The sequence below is a fragment of the Calypte anna genome, chromosome 18 (assembly GCF_003957555.1).
Source record: "Calypte anna isolate BGI_N300 chromosome 18, bCalAnn1_v1.p, whole genome shotgun sequence".
Lineage (NCBI taxonomy): Eukaryota > Metazoa > Chordata > Aves > Apodiformes > Trochilidae > Calypte > Calypte anna.
The window spans coordinates 563,604-586,899 of NC_044263.1; the positions used below are offsets into that span (position 1 = coordinate 563,604).

At 55.7% G+C, this 23,296-nt stretch overlaps 2 protein-coding genes across 3 annotated transcripts in view; one reads left to right on the top strand and one right to left on the bottom strand.

Moving 5' to 3' along the window:
* Positions 1 to 3,659, bottom strand: part of RBFOX3 (RNA binding fox-1 homolog 3) — a 103,175-nt gene extending 99,516 nt beyond the window's left edge. For both annotated transcript variants that reach the window (XM_030461728.1, XM_030461727.1), the window contains exon 1: positions 3,542 to 3,659. The gene's annotated coding sequence lies outside the window, so the exon portion shown is untranslated. The remainder of the gene's footprint in view (positions 1 to 3,541) is intronic.
* Positions 1 to 23,296, top strand: part of ENPP7 (ectonucleotide pyrophosphatase/phosphodiesterase 7) — a 94,198-nt gene that overhangs the window by 62,139 nt on the left and 8,763 nt on the right. The gene's annotated exons all lie outside the window — the stretch shown is intronic.

The following is a 23,296-nucleotide window of genomic DNA, read 5'->3' on the forward strand; positions in this document are numbered from 1 at the left end:
TTGCTTCCTCATCTAGTATCTCAGCCTGTCAATTAATTTGCAACAACACACATCCCAAAATACCTCAGACAATTCCAGCAGAAAGCCCTGGAACATCGCTGACTGAACCGCACTGCAAAGGACCAGAGAGGGAAAAGCAGCTGCTCCTGGCAGCCCCGAGCACCCAGCCCAGCCAGGGGAGCAGCAACAACCTGGGGGGGAGAAGGCACCCAAGCTCTGGGTGCTGTCTGGCTGCAGGGGCTCCCTGAGGGTCCCAGAAGCTGTGAATCCCCCCAGAGCAGCTGCGACAGGAAAGAGCTGGGGAGGGCAGAGGGTCGCCAGGGACTCTGGGCTGATCTGTGGAGGTTTGTCAGCTCACAGGCTGGAAAATACATCTCTTTTCCACTCCATTGTACTCATCACTGATGAGGAAAAGACCTCAAGAGCCATGGGAAAGCAAACTGCTCTGCAGGTCACCTTCCAAACCAGCTGAGCACCAACTCCCTTGGAGCCTCAGGAAAGGCACCTCGTTCTCCTGTAGTTTCTTATTCCAGATGTGCAAAAAGGGAGAGATGCTGCCAATAAACCTGCCCCTCCCTGGTACCTCTGCAGGCTGGGGAGATGCTTAAGGAGCTCTGGCTGCACCACAGCCAAACCACCTCCAGCTCAACCCCCCTCCACTGAGCTCAGCTTCGCACCTCACCACGGGCTCCCCTTCCTTCTCCACAGTTGTCTGAAAAGAGCAAATCATTCACAGGAACTAATTATTCAGTGTACTCTCACCCCATATGACTGTAAATTAAAAGAGAACTCAAATAAATTAAGGAACTTCCCTCATGCCTTTTATTATCTCAATAACCTTCAGAGGCATTTATCTACTGTCAGCTGATCCATTTGAAAAATTGTGACGAAAAAGTAATTTAGTAAATGCACACACTTAAAAACTTTCATTTATAGACAGAATGAGCAAACACTGTCTGTGCTGGATGAGCTGCTTGAGACGTGAGCCTGGTGGGGACACTTGTGTCCCCCTCCAAACACTACAGCCCAGCCAGCGTGTGCTCCTACCCCACTCCTGCATTTCCAGTGGCTGGGAAGAGCTGGGAATCCCTCTCGGGCATTGTGGCTGAAAGGACAGGGAGGAAAAGCACCAGCAGCAGCTTGAGGGGACGGCTGCAGCCCTGGCAATGCTGGAGGAGCTTCTTGTCCAGAGGCAGCATTACAAGGAGCAAGGCTCAGCATCCCAAAACACCCAAACCCATCAGCATGGACAGCTTCCCTTTGTCCTTAGAAGCAGCAGGAAGGGATGGAGGTTACAGCACCTGTGGCCAAGAACTGCTGTGGCCATGAGAGACCCCAGCCTCATGGGCCTGCCAGCACTGCCTCATGACAAGGGGGCTCCCACAGGAGATTCTGGTCAGTGATGGCTCCTTCCATGCCTCCAGTTCCTAAACTGCCAGGAATGAGCAAGAGTCACGACTGCTGTGCTGGGGGTTTCCCAGTCCCATCCTGGATCCTCTGCCCCTCTGTTAGGTACGTGGGGTTGGGCTTCTGGCCACAGCAGCTCACGAGCCAGCTGGCCTGCTATATCCAGGCCTCTCATCACCAGTGCTCCACAACCACCTCCTCAGCTTGCTACAGAACATCTCCGTCCCTGTGAGATGACCCCACAGCCATGCCCCAAAAGCAAACACCTTAACCATGGCCAAGGTTTACCTAACACTGCAGCAGGGCATCTGTGTGCCCTTGTGCCAAGGCTTTCTGTGGTGCTGCACAACCTCACAGTTCACTTCAAAAGGAGAAGCAGGGGGAAAAAATAAGAAAAAAAAACCCCAAGCCCCCTGTATTTTCTGTGAAATATCCCACAAAGCCTCACCTCAGCTCCTCGAAGCCAATTACAAGTTCTCAAGGACTGGCCAGATATGGGCAGCCCTGCCAGCCCCAACATGCTGCAATCATCTCTCCACAGAAATTATCAGCTCCAGGCTCTTTCTCCATCTATTATCCAGAAAAAAATAGCTTTCATTTCTTGCTTTGTGCAGCTTTATCACGCCTCAACCATTTTAGCCTGCAAGCAGGAAGCTCTTTGAGGAAGAAGCTGCCTTCTGCCTTCCTCAGCACCCAGCACAGCAAAGGCCTCCAGCCCGGCTCCAGCCTTTGGGCACTGCTGGAATGCAAACAACACCAGGGCAAAGGAATTCACAGAGGGAGCTCTGCGGGACGAACCATGAGCCCCAGACACCCCGGAGAACCGGGCAGAATTAGTGGAAAAAACGGCAAGGTCTTCCACAACCTCACAACCTCCCGCAGTGACCCCCAGGACAGAAACCGGCGGCAGAAGCCACCCTGCCCCAGGCCAGGCTCCCGCGGAGGCAGCCAGCGAGTCCCAAACCTTCATGAAAGGCAACCGAAAATAGCCGGCGTTGTTAATGTCATGCTCACTAGAGTGAGAAGCCGAGAAATCCCTCTGCTTCCCGGCTCCCCCCATCCCTCCCCCTGCGCACGCACAACCGAGCCCGCCCAGCACTCCCCAGGCAGGGGCTGGGATGCTCCTCGCCCCCTGGGCCCTGCCAGACCGCTGCCTGTCCCCACGCTGCGCCTGCTCAGCACCCCCGGGCCCCTGCACCACGTTTGCGCACTCCAGGCACTTGCCTCCGAGCGCTGGAGGGGACGCGGAGCACGGGGGACAGCGTGGGACAATGCCACCCGCGGCGCGAATAACCGAAGTGGCTCCCGAAGGCCCCTTCCATGCATCCATCCCGCCCTCCCCACGCAGTAGCCCTTAACGCACCGGCACAGCGTCCTGCGATGAAATTCCTAAAGGCAGGCAGGAATTCTGGAGAGGAAAAGCCCCCGGGAAGGTGCCCGGCTCTGCCCGGTGGCAGCGGGGCCGTGCTCTCCCCTCGCAGCATCACCCGCTCCCCGAGGCCGGCCCGAGCAGAGCAGAGCCGAGCCTTAGCCTCCTCCTCATCATCATCACCATTATCCTCCTCCTCCACTCCATTAATCCAGACTCCACCCCGGCCAACTTTTTTCTTACAATTTACCTTCACCTGGAGGGTGTGATTTTAATTAGCGTAACATTCCTGCTAGCAACAGCACCTAATTAAGACATCCGTTAAGATCCTATAACGCAAACTTAATGAGAAGTTGTGCCAGGATCCCTTCGCAAGCAAATCAAACGCTGCTGCCTCCAGACGCGGTTACCGGGCAGGCTCCGTTACCGGACCCAGGATCAGGCTCCCCTTGGCGGAACCGAAACTCCATCCCAGAGCTCAGGGGAGAGGACGCTGCCATCCCGGCTCACCCCGCGCCCACTTCCCCCGGGAAGCTGGGCCTCCCGGTGCACTGAGTCCCCCTCGCGGTCTCCGCTCCCGGTGGATCCCCCCTCCAGGCTCGCCCCGGCGGAACGTCGCCGCTCCCTCCCACTGAGACCCCGGAGTAGGACCGGGAAGAGCCCCCCCCCCGCAGCCTCCCTGCTCCCCTTGCCGGTGCCACGGCCGGTGAGTTGGGGGGGGTGGGCTGTAGGAATGCCGCGGTGTCGCCGCCCCCGGTGACTCACACGCTCAGAGGTCCCCACCGCCGCAGCGGAGGCGAAGGGCAGCCGCGGGTTCCCGTCCGCCGAACGGCATCTCCCGAACAGTGGCCACCGGAGCCGGGGCTCTACCGGGCCGGGCCGAGCTCACCGGGCACGCTCTCGCTTTACCGGGCAGCCTCACACGCGGCTGCGCCCGCGCCGCCGCCCCCGGAGCCTCCGAGCGAGCGCGCGCTCCCGCCCCCCGCCGCCACCGCCGAACACTGCGGGGGGGCACGTGCGGCCGCCCCCGCCCCGCCCCGCCAGTGCCGCCCCCCGCCCGGGATCCCCTCCCCCTGCAGCCCCCTCCCTCCAGTGGTCAGGGGCGGGGGTTGCACCCGAGACCGGATCGCACCCCCCGTTCCGGCAGCGCGCTCGGAGAGGGGGCCCAGCGCACGCCCCCACCTCCCGTCCGGACAAAGAGGCGGCTTTGCCCTCCTCGTTTCTCTCCCCAAAATGAACGTTACCGCACGAGGAGGGGGCTGAGCCCGCTGCGGCTCTGAGGGGGGTCGAGCAGCTCCCCCCCAAGGGCTTCTCTCCTTTTTCCCCTCTGTTCAGCCCGTGCAGACCCGCGGAAGGGCAAGGACGAGACCCCTCCCCACCCTAGCGGACCCCCCACCCCGAGCAGGCCACTGATGCTACTGCAGAGCAGGATGCACGGGGGTGGGTGGTGGGATGCCCAAGCCCCACTGGGATGCCCGGGTGGGATGTGCAAGCCCCAGGGAATGCCCAGGCCCGGGTGGGATGGATGCCCAGGCTCACTTGAGCCCTAGGGCAGGAGGTTTCCGTTCCTCGTTGCAAACGTGGGAAAGGCTTAAGGCTGCGCAGGGAACCCTCGGGATGCAGGTTCGCAGCGACCCTGATACACTCAAGCTCTGTGCATGTCTCAGCCCCTCACCCTTCCTTCTCTTTAAATCTAATTTAAGGATCTCTGGGCAGCAATCCGGGCGTTCCCACAGCGGCTGGAAGCACTAGTCCTTCCTCGAGCGTTATGCAAGAGCAAGTCTCTGGCGTTCCCGGCTCTCCCCCCTTTCCCCTGCTGTTTACCTCCCCCCCGGGCAGCGGCTGAGCACGGAGCAGACCTGCATTGGCAGAGTTTGCAGCCCACAGGCTGGCAGGGGTCCTGCTCGGCCCTTTCTCTTGGCTCGCTGCGTTAGGTGCCATCGCACTGAAACACCCACGGGCGGGGGCTGCCCCGGCAGCGCGGACCCTTTGTGCCAAGCTGTGGACGGGCAAGCCTGAGCTCCCCCTGAGCCCCCTCCCCAGCCCGGGGGATGTTACACAGCACAGCAGCAGCAGCAAATGGCTCCTTACAGATCCGCCGGAGTTACTGGATGGGGCTCAGCGCTTTTTTCGGGCTAAACTGATCTCTGCTCGTGGTTCCAAACAGTTCAGCCCGTGGTGACCCCTCCATAAGTTGCGTTTCCTGAGAACTACCTGGAATACCCGCGGTCTGCTTAGGCCAGTGTTTAGTCCCCATGAATTTACCATAGGGGCCATCTAGGAGATCTTCTCACTGCCCTGCAAACAGGCACCGCTCCCCCCGCCCCCGGCCCCTCCTCACGCAGCTTTCCTTTCCTTTCCTCCCCGGGGCCTTCGAGAAGCATTCGGGAGAAAAATCATCGGGGTTGATCCATAACGGGGATGAGGGCTGCAAAACGCACCGAATGCACCTCAGATATCCCAACATCCATTTTGTATGATAAACGTCTATATTTTTAGCCCTCTGGGATGCAGCAAGCGCCCGAGCCCGAGCCTCGCCGCCCTGTCAGCGCGGCTGCAGCCCTTGTTCTCACGACCTGCCAGACAAAGGCAGCGCGCAGCCAGGATGGCTCCTTGCTATGCCCCGCTGTGCTGTTTTCTCACGGTTCATTGAGGCTGAAGATGCTTTAGGCAGCAGATTTGGAGAACGAGGAAACCGGGAACACGGGAGAGCTTAAGCTCTGCAAAAATCTTCTCTGCATTTCAAGCCTTCCAGCCGGGTCCCTGTTGACATCTGTTCCTAGAAATGCAAACCGGTACCCGCTCCGGAGGTGCAGCCTTGCAAGCCGGGAGGTGTGCGGAGGGGAGGGAGAGATGGGAGGGATTGCTAGGCAACCCCGCGCTGCCCAGAAGGAAAAGGAGAAGGAAAAGGCCTGAGCCGAGCAGTGCGCAAGGAAACACCGAGAGAGGAACCCACCGGGGGAACATACCCAGGGGCTGCCAGGAGGGCGAGCAGCCGAACCCGGCATGGGAGAGGAGGAGGAGTAGCAGACTCCTCTGTAGCAGAGGGGGGATAACAGCAGAGAATGAGTGAGAGAGACAGGGGAGGGAAGAGAAAGAAAAAGCACAAATCACCAGACCCCTGCCTGTCAGCAAGGCCATGACGTGAGCCAGAGGGAACAAGGATTAATCTGCAAAAAAAAATGTTTTTTCTTGTTTTTTCATTGCTTATTTCACAGTCTATTTGCCATTCTAGGCTTTGTTTGGAGGCAGTCAGAATTGCTAAATTACTGCTGCTTTTTTGGTTTTACCCTTAACAATGAGGAGGTTTTTCGTCTCCTAACTGAGGCTGGACTGTAGAGATGGCAAGACTTGTTGCAGCCATTTCTTGGGTTTATCCTGAAAGCAGGTGCTGTAAAAATGGGACTCAGTGAACTCCCAGCCCCTGGGAGTCCTCTTAGTCCCCAGGGCTGAGTTCCTTGTGCCTGTTAGTCCTGCAGAGCCCCAGTATGGACAATGCCAGGCAGCCAGTCCCAGATCAGCAGAAATTCCCTCTGCAAGGCAACGGGTGCCATCAGTACAGGGAAGACACAGGAGACGAGGCTGCAGCCCTCTCAGGTCCTCCACAACCACTTGGAGACTCTGGAACTCGAGGTGCCAAAAAGAGGTCCAGCCCTTAAGGGGCCCATAAAGGGGATGGTGGTAGCATGGTCAGCACCCAGGACATGGTGCCAGCTGGAGCTTTCTCCAGAGAACTGCCAGGACCCCAGGTCCCTGCATTGTCCTTGGGGCTGCGATGGAGATGTTGGGATGACATGGCAGGACCCAGATTTTTTTTTTTTCTTTTTTTTTTTTGGCCAGTGCCAGATGTCCTGAGCCAAATAACCTGGAGCCAAGTATGTGAGACCCAGTGAGGAGCTGACCACACATCAGAAGCACACCCAGCCTGCAGAGCACTCTGCAGCACTGGAGAGAGGGAAAGCAGAGCCATGGTAATGGGCTCTGAAATAATGCTTTTAAAAATATAATTTACGATTGAGTTCATAGTGAAGTTATGCAACATAATGAGCAAATCTAAAACATAATTGTCACTGCACATTAACAGCAAAACCCAGAGCCTCTATTACACTAACAAACTTATTAAATCAGTGTACATTGCATTGCATCACTCAATTACTAACACAATGCCAGGATCAGTAGAACAATCTGATATCCATTACGGGGCAGAAGGGGTGAGGGCTGCCCGCAGCGCTGTGTGCTCCCAAACAGCCAATGCATTCGTCTCTTTGATCTAACACTGTATCTGTTGGGGGGTTTGCAAATACTTCCCCTGTTCCAGGAGGAGGGAGAGAGCCTGACACCATTCCTGTGCCCAGCCTTGGGTCCCTGCCCAGGAGCAGAGGCTCTGCCGACCCCACCTCTGGGATTTCCTCAGCACCGGGAGAGGAGCTCAGCAGTTTTAGTGAGGCTCAGAGCTGGACAACACCCTGCACAAAGGCAGCTCTTGGATTCATCTGTCAGGTTGCTGCCACTCTCCGAGGAGCCAGCGTCGGAGCTGCAGGTCTGTGCCCGCAGCAGAGCCGGCTGGGAGCTCTGAGCTCATATCTGGCTGCTGGAGCAGGGCCTCACGGCAGCACACACTGCCAAGGAAGGGCATTTGCTCCTGCAGCAAGACAGGACATGCCAAGGCTGGCAGGAGCTTCACCCTGCAGCACCCAGGCTCTTGCCTCCCGTTTTTGGACTGCCTGAAATCCCCACGCCAACGAAGCTCTGTCCTGCCCAGGCTGTGCAAGGTGCCACAGGGTGAGAGTGAGTAACCCCGGGAAGATGTCCGTGGAAACATCCACAGCAAAGTGTGCCTTACACCTTGGTGAAGTGTTTTCACACAGCCCTAATTATGCAAATTAATCATAGGTAAAGCAGGTCCTTTTTTGCTTATTTATTTTGCACTTTTGCACAGCAGCGGCGGGAGAGAAGAGCTGCTCCATTTCAGTTGAGAGAAATATTTGGTAACATGTTGCATGATCAGACCTCCCTGTGTTCTTTTTCAGATTAAATTCTGAATTGATTTGCTGGTATCATACTGCTCATAGCTCTCAATATGTCACAGTGGCTAATGAACCATGCCAGGGACACATTTATAACCCACTATTAGCTGCTTCCATCAGGAAGATCTTTTTTTTTTTCTTTTCCTCCTCTTTGCTCTGAGGTTTGAAAACTCAAAAACGAAAACCAAACACCCAAAAAAACTTCAACCCAAATCTTCAAATCCCCCTCAGCAAACAGCACTGCTGAAAGCCAAGCATGTGGGTGATTTTCTTCCCTTCCCCCTTAGGACCTGGCTCTCAACTGGACACAGAAAAGGCCCTGGACAAGTCACCCAAACTCTGCTGAACATGGAGTAGGTCCTTCCCCTTCCCCAGACCATCACTCCCTGGGCACACAAGCTTAAGCCATCTTTAGACAAAGCTGAACTGCTCTCATCTGCAAAACCTGCCTCAAACAGCATCCCTCAGCCAAGCCACCAGGAGCTGGATCGGAGAGGAAGGGGCTCCCCACACCATCCCCTCGTCTTCGGCTGAAGCTGGGATCCTACCCCAAAGGAAGGGAGCAGGAAGGGGCCAAGGGCTACTGGCAGCAGCTGTGGCCATGGTGGTCAAGATGGCACATGTGGTCAACATGGAACCAAGTACCCTTTGCTCCAAACAGAGCGCTTCAGGATGGCAGACAGCTCTGTTGGGGAAACAAGAGCTAATTACATTTACTGGGATCAGTGAAGGGGAAATTATTTCACATTCTGCATGGAATTTAATATCTGAAAGCATGAATGGCCTTGTTTCATCACAGATCGGTTCCTTCCCAACACTGGAGTTTACATTTCACAGCCAGACCCAGCACTGAGGGATGGGCAGGGAGAGGGGAGGACCCTACCTGCCAGGAACTGCACTGCCAGAGCCGGAGAGAAACAAACAGCGGGAGAACAGAGCAGTGCTGGAGCCCAGGCTGCATCCTGGGGTGCTCCCAACAGAGCAGCAGCTTTGCTATCCCGAGGAGAGCAGAGTCCCAAGGGGCAGTGCCCTCTGCTCACACCCACAGCCGCTCCCTCTGGGGAGTATCCACCCGGGGCCTGCAGCTCATGGCCTCGCCTGGTGCTGCCCAATCCCAAACTTGCAACATCTTAAATCCTCTGTCTGAAAAGGACCCGGGGCTGGGCACACCAGGATCCAGGCACAGGGTTAGGGTTAGTGCTTCCAAACCTTCAGCTTGGCCAGGCATCCCCCTGGCACTGCTTCCCAGCTTACCCTCCCCAAAGCAACCACTTTTAAAAGGCAGGAGCTTCTGTGTCCCTGTCCCAGACCCTCGGCAGAGCCAGTGTCACTTTTGGGAGGAGCAGAGGAGCCACGGGGCTGCCACGGGCAGCACCAGCACCTCTCTGGACTGCAGATGTACCAGCCCAGCACTGCAAACCCCAAATCTCCTGCCCTTCTGGCTGCTGGTTTCCTTCTCCTCTTTCTGCCCTGACAATGTCTCTCGCTCTCTCTCACACATGAAAGTGATTACAAGTAGTAACAATTTTGGTTCTGTATCTATGTCACCAATACCTTCAGCTAATTCCTGTAACTGCCAGCATGGAAGCACTAATACCTCTGCAAAAGACAAAGCAATTATTTCTAAACATAGCTCCTTTTCCCTGCGCTGTCACCACCCAAATCACCAGAACCCTGCTCCATTGTCTACATCTGCCTCTAACTAGCAAGGGAAAAAACAATTTTTTTTCTTAAAAAACTCACATGCAGGGCCAAAAAGCAAATGGGAGCTCTCTGCACCCTTACCTCCCCCAGCCTGCACCCAGGCAGAGCTGAGTCAACGTGGGGAGTGATGTGAGTCCTTGACACAGCTGGAGGGAGGCAGAGACATCCCAGGGACAACCCAGGATGGGAACACGGCCCTAACGAGGGCTGAGCTTCTCCAGTGCCTCTGTGGGGTGAGCTCTGGGGCTGCACCTCACCCCACAGCACTTGTCCCTGCAGCAAACATCATCTGGATGATGGGGATCCCACTGGGGGCCTCTTGAAGAGGTGCCCATTTTCAGAGGAGGTTCAAGGGACAGGCTGAGCACAGGGGCCAGGAGCTGCTTCTCCCATGGGCCCCAGTGCCTCAGCCATGGTTCAGCCACCCAAGTTCTCTTCTGTAGAGGAAGCCACTGCTCTTCCCCAGGTGACAGGAATGTGCCACCACTTGACCCAGACACAGGCTCATCATCGGTGCTCCCAGCATCTGTCTGGATGGATGGAGACACAGTGTCTGCCTCGGGACCCTCTGCAGCACTAGACCTTATTAGCCTATGGGTCTGCTCAAAAGAAATTAAAATGAGCCATAAAATGACAAGTAAAGTGAAATCAGGAATGGGAAGAGCGGGGAGAATGCAAATCATGTCTTTAGCACCTGTACAGAGCTTGCAAGCGCCTGTTCCCCACCGGAGCAGCACAGCCACTGAGGAGGGGCCACCCCAAGATGGGACCATGAGGGTCACCTGCCTCTGTCCCCTCCCCCAGGTCTCCACTCTATGGAACCGTGAGGGGTTCCAGGCCCTTGAACACCACATGGAACCCTCAGCCCTGAAGGTCCTTCAGGTCCACATAAAGACCCCAGAGCCAGGGGATCAGCCCCTGCTGCCGGGCAGGCACAGCCCCCCCAGCCCAGCTCCCAAAGGACACAGATGGGGGGAGAAGCAGCCCCCGAGTTAATGAGCAGACCCAGGGTCCCCCAAGGGCAGGATGAGCCGGTACCTGGGGGCAGCAGCACACCGGGTGACCTACATACCCAGAACTGGGGAATGTTTAACCAGCTCTTTTCGATGGATTGTGCAGGAAAAACCTCCAGGCTCTTGCAGGCAGCACAAGGCGGGTAACGAAGCCTCCATCCCCAGAGACTTGCCCTGCTGCCTGCCCACAGCATGCAGAGGGTTTAAAGGAACAGCTGGATACACAGGAGCAGGAGCTTCCCCCCTGCTCCTGGCTACTGCCTGGATGTTCTTCAACACCCCAAATCGAGAGGGGTTTGGGATGAAGAGATCTTTCAAGGCCATCCAGTCCAACCCCCCTGCAGTAGGCAGGGACATCTCCAAGCAGATCAGCGTGGAATGGACATGGAATATTTCCAGGGATGGGGCATCAACCAACCACCTCTCTAGACAACCTGGACCAGTGTCTCACCACCCTCAGAATAAAAAATTTCTTCCCTGCTCTGCAGGAAAGCATCAGGGATGCTCCTGAGCCACTCGCACCACAATCCAGTCCTAGGTGATTGTCCCCCCACCCCAAGTAAGCAGGGGGTGCTGCAGGGTGCAGTTGTGCTGTCTGGATGCACCATACCCCCATTCCCCTCCCCAGTCCCTCGGCTGGGAGAGCAGCATCCCAGGGGAGGAGGTGCTGGCCAAGGCACACGGGGGAGAGGCTGGCTTCTTCTAACTGCCCTTAACCATATTTCCATAATATTTAATATCCAACCTACAGGAGCACCTCCAGTAATTAACAGCTAAGTTTTAATTAAACATTGATTAGCAACTAATTAGTCTAATGATTAGTCACCTGAAGGAGACAAAGCAAAATACTGGGGCTGCCAAGAGAGGAGCAGGAGAAGGAAAATGATGAAAGATGAGAGGCAGCCTAAATTCCTCCTCTGCTCCCCTCTGGGCCAAGCGTTTGCTCTTATTTTGGTCCTTTACAAACGATTCCATCGGTGTGAATTTCCTTAATAGATAGAGTCTGATAGAGCCTCAGGTGAGTGATGTGGAGGGGACCAGTTTTTGTCACCTTTCCCATCAGATCCCAGCCTGTAAATTCAGCTAAAGAGCCTTTCCCCTGCTATAGAGGCTTGGACTCTGTTGCTGTAATGAAATTACAGGGATTCAATGCCTTTGGTCCTGCAGCATCCCCACGAGAACGCGGCAGAGGTGGGCAGCACACGAGCAGCAGCAGCACTTCCCGTGCCAGCAACAGCCTCACCCCCCTCGGACACCTTCAGCCTCTCTGACACCCTCAGACCCCACCATGAACTTCACTCTGGGCTCCTCCTGCCTGGTGGAGGGGTCTCCCCCCACCGCTCCCCTCTCCCGACGCACTGCTATGAGCAAGGCTCTGTCCGACCGAGCTGACGGGACAGCCCCTGGGCTCTGGGATGGTGAAGGGGACCCCCCCCGGCAGAGCTTCCCTTGGGCTCCCCTGTCCCACCCGGCACGGCCCCCACGGCTTTGAACTTACAAGGAACCGCAGAGTCGGGCCGGGTCCTGAAAAGCAGCTTCAGCTTCTCCGCTTGCCGAGGAGGAGCTGAGCAGGCTTTTTTTCTTTTTTTCTTTTTTTTTTTTTTTTTCCCTTCGTCCGGAGCAGGTGATGCCTCCCCGGGTGATGCCTCCGCGGCTCCCACACGCACACGGCTCCGCTCCCGGTTGCGGGGAGCTGCCCGCCCGGCCCCCCCTCTGCTCCAGGCACTGGCCGGGGCGCTGCTGCTCGGAGGATGTTTATTATTTTGCCGTTCCCTTTTTGTGAAATAATCCTATTTATCTACATTATTTATGCATCAGAAGAAACCACTTCTGGCTAAGGGTTGTGAAAGCACTTAGAGCCCAGCGCTCCCCTGAGCTCTCACCCCCCCGGCTCCCTCCCCAGCGCCGAGAGCTCCCCGGGCAGCAGAGCCCCAGCCCCGGCCAAGCATACCAGCACCCCACTTCCCTCTCTTCTCCTACCCCAAGTTTCTTCACCCTCTGACAGTTTGAGCCTTTTTGAGTAGTTGGGGTTCCTTTTTTTCTCCTTTTCACTCCCTCCTCCCCGGCTTTTCCCTGGAGTTTCACTAGAAGATGAAACAGCCCTGCAGATGAATGTAGGGGAGCTGCAAACAGCACTACGGGCAGAGAAGAACCTGCTGTAGGCCGAGCTGATCCCGGGAAAGGCTGGAGTGGGGAGCCCGACGGCAAGAAAACCCCCCCGGATGTAACGCGAAGGCTGGAAACGCACATCCCGGGATGTCGGGGGAACAAGAGACATTCAGGAGCCACGCATGTGTCCCCAAGCAGCCATGGGACACACAGCCCAGCGGGACCTGAGCAAGATCCCCTGAGCCCGGGGAGGTGGGACCCGTAACGGGGACAGGAAGGGTTAAACTCCGGACCTTCATCCCCTGCCTCCCACCACCACCACCCGCTGGCAGAGCCGCAGGTTTATCGATCGCTTCACACATCTCCTCGGGCTGGGATCGGTACAAATCGATGGGGTGAGGTCGGGGGGAGGCAGCTGAGTGGATACCGACACCCTCCTCCTCCTCCTCTCGCTGGAATGGCGCCGCTGGGAACCCCCGCAGCTTCCCCAGCACTGTCATGCGAGTACCCCCAGGCTCCTCCATCTCCCGGGAGAGCTGGAGGAGAAGCAGAGACCAGCGGACAAAGGCCGGGCAGCTGCCTGCTCCTGGAGGGAGGGACAGTGCTGGGATACCCGAGGGGATTGCTCCTGCTGGGACTGACAACCCTTGCACCCCGGGGGACCTGGAAGACCCCCCCCAACGGTGTCGGGAAGGGCCCCCGCCCCCTGCATACCCCCCGGTTTTCCCATCCTGCCCACACTCGCCCACGATCCCAGAGACACGCAGATCACAGGCTCTGCTGAGCTCTGTTAGCAGCAGACAGCAGCTCTGTCTGCGGCTGTTTCATGCCTCTCTACAAAGCAATCTGCCACTTGGGCTCCTCTGTTCTTCCCTCTTATGCAACTGCACAAAATGTAGAGGAAAAAACATCCCCCAGATGCTAATTTATCTGAGGAGCTGAAGCAGGTTTGCACAAGGCGGCAGTTCCAGCGGGAGAAAAACAAAAGGAAAGAGTCTGAAAAGCTGCTTCAGAAACCTGCTTTCTCTCCCGGGGACTCCTGCTTTCCCCTGCTCCTCGGGAGGGGGGGTTCCTGCCTCTATCCCTGCCCCCCACACCCCTTCTCCTGCCCCACAGTACAGCCCCAGCCCACCAGCAGCCCCTCGCCAACGCTGCTCTCCTTAAGTGAGGACCTTGGGCAATTGGAGACTTAGTGGTGCAAAACACAGTGCAACAGCAGCCCAGGCTGCTAGGATTGATTTCTTGTTTTGTTTTAAGTGCAGCTAATCTAATAGTTAATTTATTTAAATTGATAGGGCAGAGAGAAATTACATTTCTATCTTCTCCGAAGAGATTTTGCTGTGTCTGATGACCCAGGCAAGCTGAGAAGTCGGGCAAAGGGCTCCAACATGCCTTGGTATAGCTGCCTGGAGCAGCTTGTCATATTTTGCAATTCATTACTGCCATTTTAGCAAACAACTAGTATAGATTTTTTTGCTACAACAGCTCTTAACCTGTTAGTCCTGTGTTAGCTGCTACCAGCCTTAACCACTTACAGTACAGCTTTCCCTCCAGAAAACTGACCCTCCCAAAACCAGCAGACCAGGATGGGCTGGGGCTCCCCAGCCACTCCTGAGGTGGGCAGCCCAGCCGGGGGGCTTGTACCCCCATCACAAGCTGTAACCGAAGCGCTGCCGGGGCCGTGTTCCACCAACACTGGGAACCATCAGCTGGAGCATCACTCTGCAGCTGGGAGGAGGGAGCGCTCTGGGACTGCACATTTTGCTCCCTGCCTCTGGGAATTGTCTCTACAGGCTCCTTGGCTGTGCCGGAGCACATGAGCTCTCCTTGCACAAGCTCCAGCACAAACCTCCAAGGGTTTTCCCAGCATGGGAAAAGAGCTCAGGAGAAGCAGAGATTATGGGCTTGGCCCAAAGCTACAGCTCTTTCCCTGGGAGGAGTTTGGAAGTGTTGGGGTAGAGCCAGCACCCCATTCCCACCCTGCTGCAGCCTCTCACGTCCCAGCTGTCTCTTCCTCCCCACAATAAGTCCAATAAAGAGTAAATCACTGCTGTTCCCAGCTCTTCTGATTCATCCTGATGAAGACCTTCACCAGACAGTCAGCAGGTGAAGGGATGCATCCTGCAGAGTCCCAGGGAAGGGGGCAGGCTCTGTGGGGAGGCTGCAGGGGAGACCCATCCCTCTGGGTCCCCCCCCTGCAAGCTTGAACTATGATCCCAATAAGAGGCAATAAATGAGGGTGGCTGGTGGCAGGCAAAGCCCTCGGTGGGGGCTCTCCGGCGGCTCTGCTCGGAGGGAGAGACACTCAGCCCCTGCCCTGCACCCCAGCAGAGCCTCCCTGGACTCTCTCAGCCCTTGGCTTTCCGTGAGAGCCATCCCCGTGCCAGATCCACAGCAAACACTGCTCGGGATTTCGTGCCTGCTGCAGGCAATCCCACTGCTGCCACTGCGGCGGCAGGGAGAGCACTTTGTAGATTTGATTACGCCATAAGAGGCATCAGAAATGCAACTTGTTGCCTATTTCCCAGAGTAATTAATTTCATCTGTATTGAACAAATGACATAATTTGAGGATTTCTGGGTTATGGATTAAGTAAAGACCAGATGAGAGCATCCTCATTGGCTTGGAGATTAATTACCAGCTCGAGGTGAAGCCAGCTCCTCCTCTGCAGGATTGCTTTGCTGGTGCATTTTTAACTCACGCTGCAGCTCTGCCCCCGGGTCAAGACTCCTCCCCACTCCAGGGTCCCTGGGGGTGCCAGTGAATAAAGCAAAGCTCTAAGGCTTCCTTGAGCCTTCCTGCTCCCCTGCCCGGGCTCATTGCCTGTTCTGGCCAAGCGACAGGCAAACATGCAAAGGCTCATTCCCAGCACAGCCCCGGGACCCTCCCCAGTGTGTCTGAATTCCCGGTCCTTATACATCACAAGTCACATCACTCAAAAACTAAAAACCCTGGGAGATGGACTGGAGAAATGCAAGGGACGGGGGTGATGGAAGGGTGGCTGAGGGACTTCACACCCCAGGGGAAGAGTCAGGACTCCGGATGTGCCAGGCAGGATCTCTGGGAGCAACAAGGACAGCAAAGACCTCAGCAGAGCTCTGGGGCAGCTGGGTGCTCCCTCATCCCATCCTGATTCCTGCACAGCACCTATGCTTTGCTTTTGTAACAATGCCAGATGGGTTGTCAGTGCAACCTGCTGCTCCTGCCCCAGGAGACATCCTGCCCAGGTCCATCTCAGCATCACAGAAAGGACCTTTGAGATCACCAGGTCCAACCATACACCACATTAAAAAAAACACCCCCAAAAAACTGACCACTACAACACAAAAAAACCAACCCCGAATCCTCCAAAGTATGCCCAAACCTCCTTCTTCCCCATTTCCCTCTTCCTGCCCTGCTCCTGGGGCACAGGTTAAAGGCAGGGATCTCCCCACACACACGCTTCAAAACTCCCTGAAATTGTTCTGAGTGGGCTCAGAAAACCAGGGCTCCATGCAGCATTTATTCATGAGCCAGGCATTTTATTTAACATGCCTGACGATGCAGGATCAAAGATCCAGAGCAGCACCTAATTAATTATTTTTCTCTTCTTCTCTACCATCCCCTAGTTGAGCATTGAGGCCCAGAATGTAAAAGCTTCCCTTCCAATGACTCCGCATAATGAGATGGATTTGGGCTCCAGCAAATTTGTGCAGTTTTATGGAGTATTATATGAAAATGCTGTGAAATTAAGTTCTGTCTTCACTATCACGCCATGGCCATCAGAGCGCTTTTATGTACGGCACTGAGACTAAAAGATGGGAAAGTGAGTCCTGACTGCAGTAATGTGGCAAACGGGGAGAGGGAGGAGCCGTGCAATGGAGATGACATGGTGGAGGGTGAGGCTGGGGGAGATAATGAAGGAAACAAGAAAGCGATGAAGATGAGAGTTGCAAGGTGAGAGCCTGGAACTGGAGCAGCTGGGAGGCTCTGGGGGTAGGGAGAGGTGGGGAGGAACTGGGGAGGCACAGGGAAGGGTCCCTTCTCCCAGTTTTCCCCTGCAAAACCCTCCAGCAGCCCCTCTGGGGGCAGGAGAGGGGTGAACATTGATACCCTGGGGGGGCCAGGGCAGAGCCCAAAGGGAGGGGTCTATTCATGCCCCAGCCCAGCACATTCAGCAGTGTCAGGACACGTCTGCAAATGCCACATTGGTAGAACTACTGAGTCTGAGGCAAAAGAGAGCACATTCCTTCCCAAGCCATGTCCCTTCACTGCCTGCCAATCCCTCCTGTTCTTCCTCCCTGCTCCATCTCTTCCCATCCCCATCTTCCCCACCAGCCCTGCCCCCCCTGCATTTACCCCTGAGTGATCTATTTTTTTTCCCTTGGCAACTTTACAACCCGCTTCCTTGTCTGACAGCAATTAAGTAGATGCTTCACTTCCAATCCCATGGCCCATAAACATTGGAAAAAGAAAATGTTATAAAGAAGAAAACAATCAAATCTGCACACAGATGCAGGCACACATGTACAGACAGACAGAGGGACAAAAACAGGGAACAGGGTGAGGCTGGGGTAGTCTGAGCCCCTTCAGCTGTGCAGAGGCTGAAGACCCCTCAGCCCCACCGCAGGGACCCCAAATCCCCACCTCTGGGATTTGATGTAAGGCAGCAGCACATGAGTTGCCTCCATCAGTCCTCACAGCCCATCAGCCTAAGCCCTTCTGTTTCCACAGCCAGCTCCTGCCCCATCGTTTGCCCTGCAGGGCTCTGGCACCCACACAGAAATAAAATGGAGAAAAGAAAAAAACCACAAAAAACACACGAGAGAAGAAGGGGGGGGGAAAAAAAAAAAAAAAAAAAAAAAAAAAGCACCCCCATGATGTATGGGATTTTTTAGTGCCTGACAGGCCCCGAGCCTCTGGGGACTGGCATTGACAAATGGCACCTTTCAGTTCACTGTGCACATCTTCACTTTGCTGGGCTGGCCAGTGGCCAATATGGTAAACTATGGCCCCAGCACCATGGGGCTGCCCAGAGCCCCACTGCTTCCCAAGCTGCTCCCAGATCCACACAGTGAGAGATGAACAACCCACTGGGAACAAGGAGGTAACCTGAGCAGACACACTTCCCAATTTCCATTAGAGCTGCAGTGGGGCGTTGTGGGTTTGGGAGCACCAGGGAGTGTGGGATGAGACTCCTTGGGCACACCGGGAGCACCATCCCACACAGCTGCCCCTGGAAAGGAACTCAGATACTGGTGTGGAGGAGAACACAGCTTGGCTGTAACAAGCTCCTTCTCCAATCCCAGAGGAGCTTAAGCAAAAACTAAGAAGAAACCAGCAACCTGTCAGCAGAGAGCACAAAATCCAGGCGATTACTGAAAAGCTTGGCCATGGCTGCAAAGCCCATGGCTGCCAACAGCATCCCCAAGCTATTAAGAGAAAAATCAAGATGTGGACAGAATTAGATTGGCCATAGGTGAAAAATGGCTCAATTATTTCCAGTGCCAGAGCCATAGAAGGACATTTCCCTCTGTTCCTGATCCACAACCTCCCACTAATTAGCGGGCCTAGCAGAGAGAAAAATGCTCCAAGCTCCAGAAAGAGCAAGAGCCGGAGACCCGAGGCCCAGCACTCATTTGTATGCACTGGGTAAGGCGGGCAGGGAGCACTGCCCAGGGCAGCTGGCACTGCTCTGACTGGGACTGCCCACAGGAGATGCTGGGGGTAATGCTGGTCCCTGGGGAGGGCAGACTGGTGAGCAGAGCCAACCCTTCCAACTGCCTTGGTGACAAGGACCGGCCTGTCTCAGGAGCCCACGCTGGCTCCTTTCCCTGCTCAGCCCCTGGCTCCGTGTCCTTGCCGTGCCGGGGTGGAGGAGGAGGCAGCAGGGATCCAGCACTTCTTGGTGAACAGGCTGGAGGGCAAGGACACACTGGAGGATAAGGACAGCCGTAAGCACCAGCTCCTGAGCCTGTCCTCTCTCTCTTTATGCGGGGACCTTTTAAAACAACCCATACATAAAGCCAAAAAAAAAAAAAAAAAAAAAAGTTACCAGGAGGCCCTGCCCCCTCCCTGACAAACTTGGGAACATGCTGTCATCAAGAAAAATGATGCTGGCAAGAGAGAAACCCGCTGGGGTTGCTGGCAATTTACCAGGCTCCAGCCCCGATGAGTGTTTATCAATAATTTCAGGATCTGGCTGTCGCAGCCGCTGACGGGAGCGCGGGCAGGAGGGTGTCAGCACTGCCACGGGCAGGGAGGGGAAGGGAAATCAATTAACAGCTCCTCAGGAACAGGGATTTGCCCGCATTACAGGGGAAGGGCTGTAACAGGGAAACACTTAAATGGCCCTCGGTGACACAAAGGCACATCCCAAGCTAGGGCTGGCTAATGCCATGGCCAGATAAGCACTGGGCAGGGCCCAGGGGGTTTAACCCTCCCACCCCAGGGGAGGATGGGGGAGCTCAGGCTGGATGCAGCCCCCTCTCCCCCACCCTCAGCAGCCCAGTGCCCCTCAGGCCTGCAGCATCACACTGGATCCCAGCTAATGAATCCTTCTCCCATTAACTTGCCTAATTGCTCTCTGAACCAGGGGCCAGGGGGCCCTGCAGTGCCACAAGTTCCAAGTGCCAAGTGCCCAAGTTCCAAGGGTAATTAAGCACTGTGGGAAGAAGAAAAAAAAAAAAAAAAAAAAAAAAGAAATCTTCTTCATCTATGTTTGAAATCTTTGCTTGGTTGTTTCGTTCACTACTCCCTATTTATGAGTGAATATCCATTTCCTATCACTCATCTTTATACCACTCCTGAATTTACAGAACTCTTCTATCACCTCTATTGTTCCTTTTCTAACCAAGAAAGTCCTAATTTATTAGGCTCTCCTCACACAGAAGCTGTTCTATGCCTTTGATCAGCCTTGTCATCCTTTTCTTTACCTTTTCTAGTTCAACTACCTCCTTTTCTGACTGGGACACCCAAATGGCACACAGCATTTGCACTGCAACAAGGCACAGAGCTGATGCCTGGTTTGTGTGGAGCCTCTTTCCTAATAACTGCTAACAAGCAATTTGCTTCATCTGACTGACACTGGGCACTGAGATGATATTTTCATAGAAGCACCCACAGCAACTGCAAGGTCTCTTTTTCTGAGTAGGAAATATTAAATCAAAGGCCAGCTTTGTCTTCCTGTAGTTAAGGACATGTTCTCATCTGTGTTATGGGACTCAGCAACATTCATTTGCCATCCTTCCACCCAGCTGGGAGACTCTCCCACAACTCTGCCCCACCAGACTGAGAGTTTCAACTCTCCCAGCAGTTACTAATAAGGGACAGCAAAATTGCTGGTGGGTGCAGGCAGCCAGGGGGCTCAATACACAGCTCTCCTGGGCGGGGAACACAGCTGCAGGTACATCCTCGTGTCCCCCACCCAACACATTTTATTAACCTACTTCCTTTGTTCTGGCAGTGAGATCTGGCAGCTCAGCTCACACGAGGGCAATGAGAACAGAAGTGTAAGAGAACAGGAGCCTTGGTTGGTTGTTTTGCCACCCTGCAGTGGTGTTCTTTGCACGGCTTTTTCCTGCCATTTTCTGGTTTTCCTCTCTCTGAGATGGAAGAGCAGAGGGAAGGAAAAGCTGAGGCGTCCCGAGGACATTTGGCCAGAAGCACCAAAACCAGCAGAGCCTTTCCAGCTGGGCGCCCACCCTGCCTGCCCACAGCCCCACCCCGGGGGGCGACAAGGGGGGATTTACACCTCTGTGCACCTACTGACCGAACCGGGCCGATCCATAGCGAACAACGCCGGGAGCGCGCAGCAGCCCCGGGCACCGCCGCGCTTCAGCACCGCGGACAGCGCCGGGTGGGCGGGGCCAACGCCAGACCACGCCCCCCAGAAACGCCCACCGCCAGCTGGACCCCAGGGCTGGGCACGACCCCCGGCCAGAGCCGGCCCCCCCCTGAGCCCCGGCAGGGCCCCTGTCCCTGGAGCCAGCTCCCCGCGACCTCCCCCCCATCCTTAGGCACCCTGCCCCCCCACAGCTGGAGCCCCAAAGCCTGCCCAGCACAGCCCCCCGGCACCGGTCCTCCCGTGGCACCCACTGAGGGAAGAGCCACCCGGCACCACGTGCCAGCCCACGGCAGGGAATGCTGTGGATGTGCAGCCAGATGCCTTCAGGCAGGAGGAGAACGTGCTCACCATCCCACACATCTGCCTCCGAGACAAACATTCACCCTTTCTGGCTTCCTCAAGCTCCTAAAACCCTTCCTCCTGTCTTTGAGAGATGTTGAGCAGTGCCAGCAGTGGGAAGCATCCCTCAGGCTGCCCACCCAGGGACCAGCCATCAAGCTGCTGTGGGGAATTCTGCTCCCAGCAGCTGGCCCAGCATCCTGACTGGGACCAGCCTAGAGGTGCCCAGCCTGCTCTCCCTCTGCTAAGCTTCAGATCTCCCTTCTGAAAGGAACATATCTTAATTAATATTAATACCCTGCATCATGTCAGATCTTCTCATGTACTTACACTCCCTCCCTAAGCACCTTCCCCTCTCCCAGCAGCAAGGCTGGGCCTGTCCCACTCGGTCATCCTGAACCACGGTCCTGCTGCAGCTGTAATGTGCTGGTGACACTGTTATATTTATGGGCATTTCAAGAGAAAGAAAAAGGCTACTGGCTGTTCATATGTTCTTGTTGTATTATTTAAGAGAAGCCATTTGAGAGCACAGGAGCAGCAGTGTCTGCTCCCAAAAGGAGGAAAAATAATGGAGGGGAATATTTGCGAAAAGCTCAGTTAAGTAAATATTTTATACCAAATAATGTTATGGCTTTTGAATGATGCATGCAAGAGAGTTGAAAGGAGGTGAGGCAGAGAGGAGGCAACACACGTGTGGTGAGCATGAAGGTGTTCATGGGGAGAAGCAAAGGAGAGATCAGAGACCTGGCTGGTGGCTGCTGGCAGGGCAGGGCTGTTCCAGCTGCTGGGCCCACAGCATCATCTGGCTGCAAGGAAGTTAGTGACCCTTACAGGGAGATGGTTCACAGCAGGAACCATGCAAAGGCAGGGTGCAGAACAGGTTGTCCCCCAGGAGGCTCACTGCCCTCTTGGAGTGTTAGGAACCATGGCTTTGCTTGGGAGAAAAATCAGACCTGCAAGGAGGGTAAGGACCAAGGGGCAAAGAACTGAGAGGCAGAGGGATTGCCCTGACCCAGGAGAATGAGTCAGGCAGGGAAAGCAGAAGGCAAGCCAGTCAGAGGGAGAGGGCAGGGCTGGTGACTGAGAGGAGGAGAGCAGGGCCAGGGGGAAAAGGGACAGCTCTCTAAGCAGAGGAATTCTTCTGGCAGGCAGAAGCACAGCGTGAGCATCTGGCAAAGAAAGGAGTAAAATACCATTAAGTGTAATAAGAAATGTACTTAATCAATGAGCTCTGCAGCTGAGGATCAATGGGAGGCAGACACAGCCATTAGCTGAGAAAGCTGAGAAAGAGCCCCAGGCTCTGAGGGAGCGGTCGATGCCAGGTTTAACCCAGCAGCAGAGGAAGGGTCCCAGGTGGAGAGCAGAGCCAGGCTGCAGCCATGAGACAGGGCTGGCCCTGCTCTGCTTCTCACCAGTGAGCAAAAGGAGAAGCCCAGGCCATGGCCTCCTGAAAAGCCTGGTGCTGAGCCCCGAGAAGTACCACGGTCTCTGGACCATCTGTGAGTATTTAGCAACAGTGATAAAAATGCAAGAGAGAATGGGATGGCTACTAGCAGGGAAGAGAAGGGGTTTGAGCCCCTCTGTGTCATGGGTGCAGAGAGCAAGAGCCAGAATTTGAGCCCTGAGCCTCACCAAAGGCTGCAGAGAACTCCAAGGGTTGGTCCTTGTTGTGGGACTCAGCCCAGGAGACTGCAGGGGTCTGTGGGTGCTCTGGGGAGAGAAGATCAGGAGATATACAAAGCCCACACCCTGACTGCCAGCTGCCTCCTCTGGGAGGGGGTGGCTGTGAAGCCATTTTCCTCATGCCTCTCCTCTCCTTGAGCACTGGGCTGGATTGCTCCCCAGGGGCCACCACATGGTAGAAGCACAAACTCGATGATGAAGAGGTCACCCTCCCAAGGAGGTGTTGCACCACCCCGGGTAAACAGAGCTGCCGCTGAGTCAGGGCTTGCCCAGGCCCCAACCTTGAGAGATGCCCCAGTGCCCCCCTTGACCCAGCGTGTTTGGAGCCCGCCCGGGCGGTGCCGGCGCTTGGCTGAGTCACTGCACACGGGGCTTCCTCAGGAGAGAGGCTTGATTTTCAAGCCATGAGCAAATTCAGCGCTCGGGAAGGCAGACAGCCCCAGGCAGAGAGTGGGCACAGCCTCAGCGTCTTGCTGGCTTCGCCCTGGCACCAGGACCCTGCCATGCTGCTGCCCAGGGCTCCATCACACCCAGCTCCTGGAGCTGGCCTGACCCCAGTGCTGTGCTCCAGCTCCGAGGTCCCCTCACCTTCCCCAGAGGCCCCTGGTCCCTCCCTTCCCACACCTGCTGCAACCTGACGGCCAGAGCCAGCAGAAAGAAGCCACACGGATCGGGGCTGGGGGGGGGAGCCCTCGGGGACACATCAGTATGAGGTCCCCAGGGCATTACAGCCTGGGGTTATGCTTAAGGCAGGATTTCTCTATATGTCTGTGAAGAGGAGGAGAAAAGCACTTGTCCCCTGAGGTCCCTCCCCGGGGGT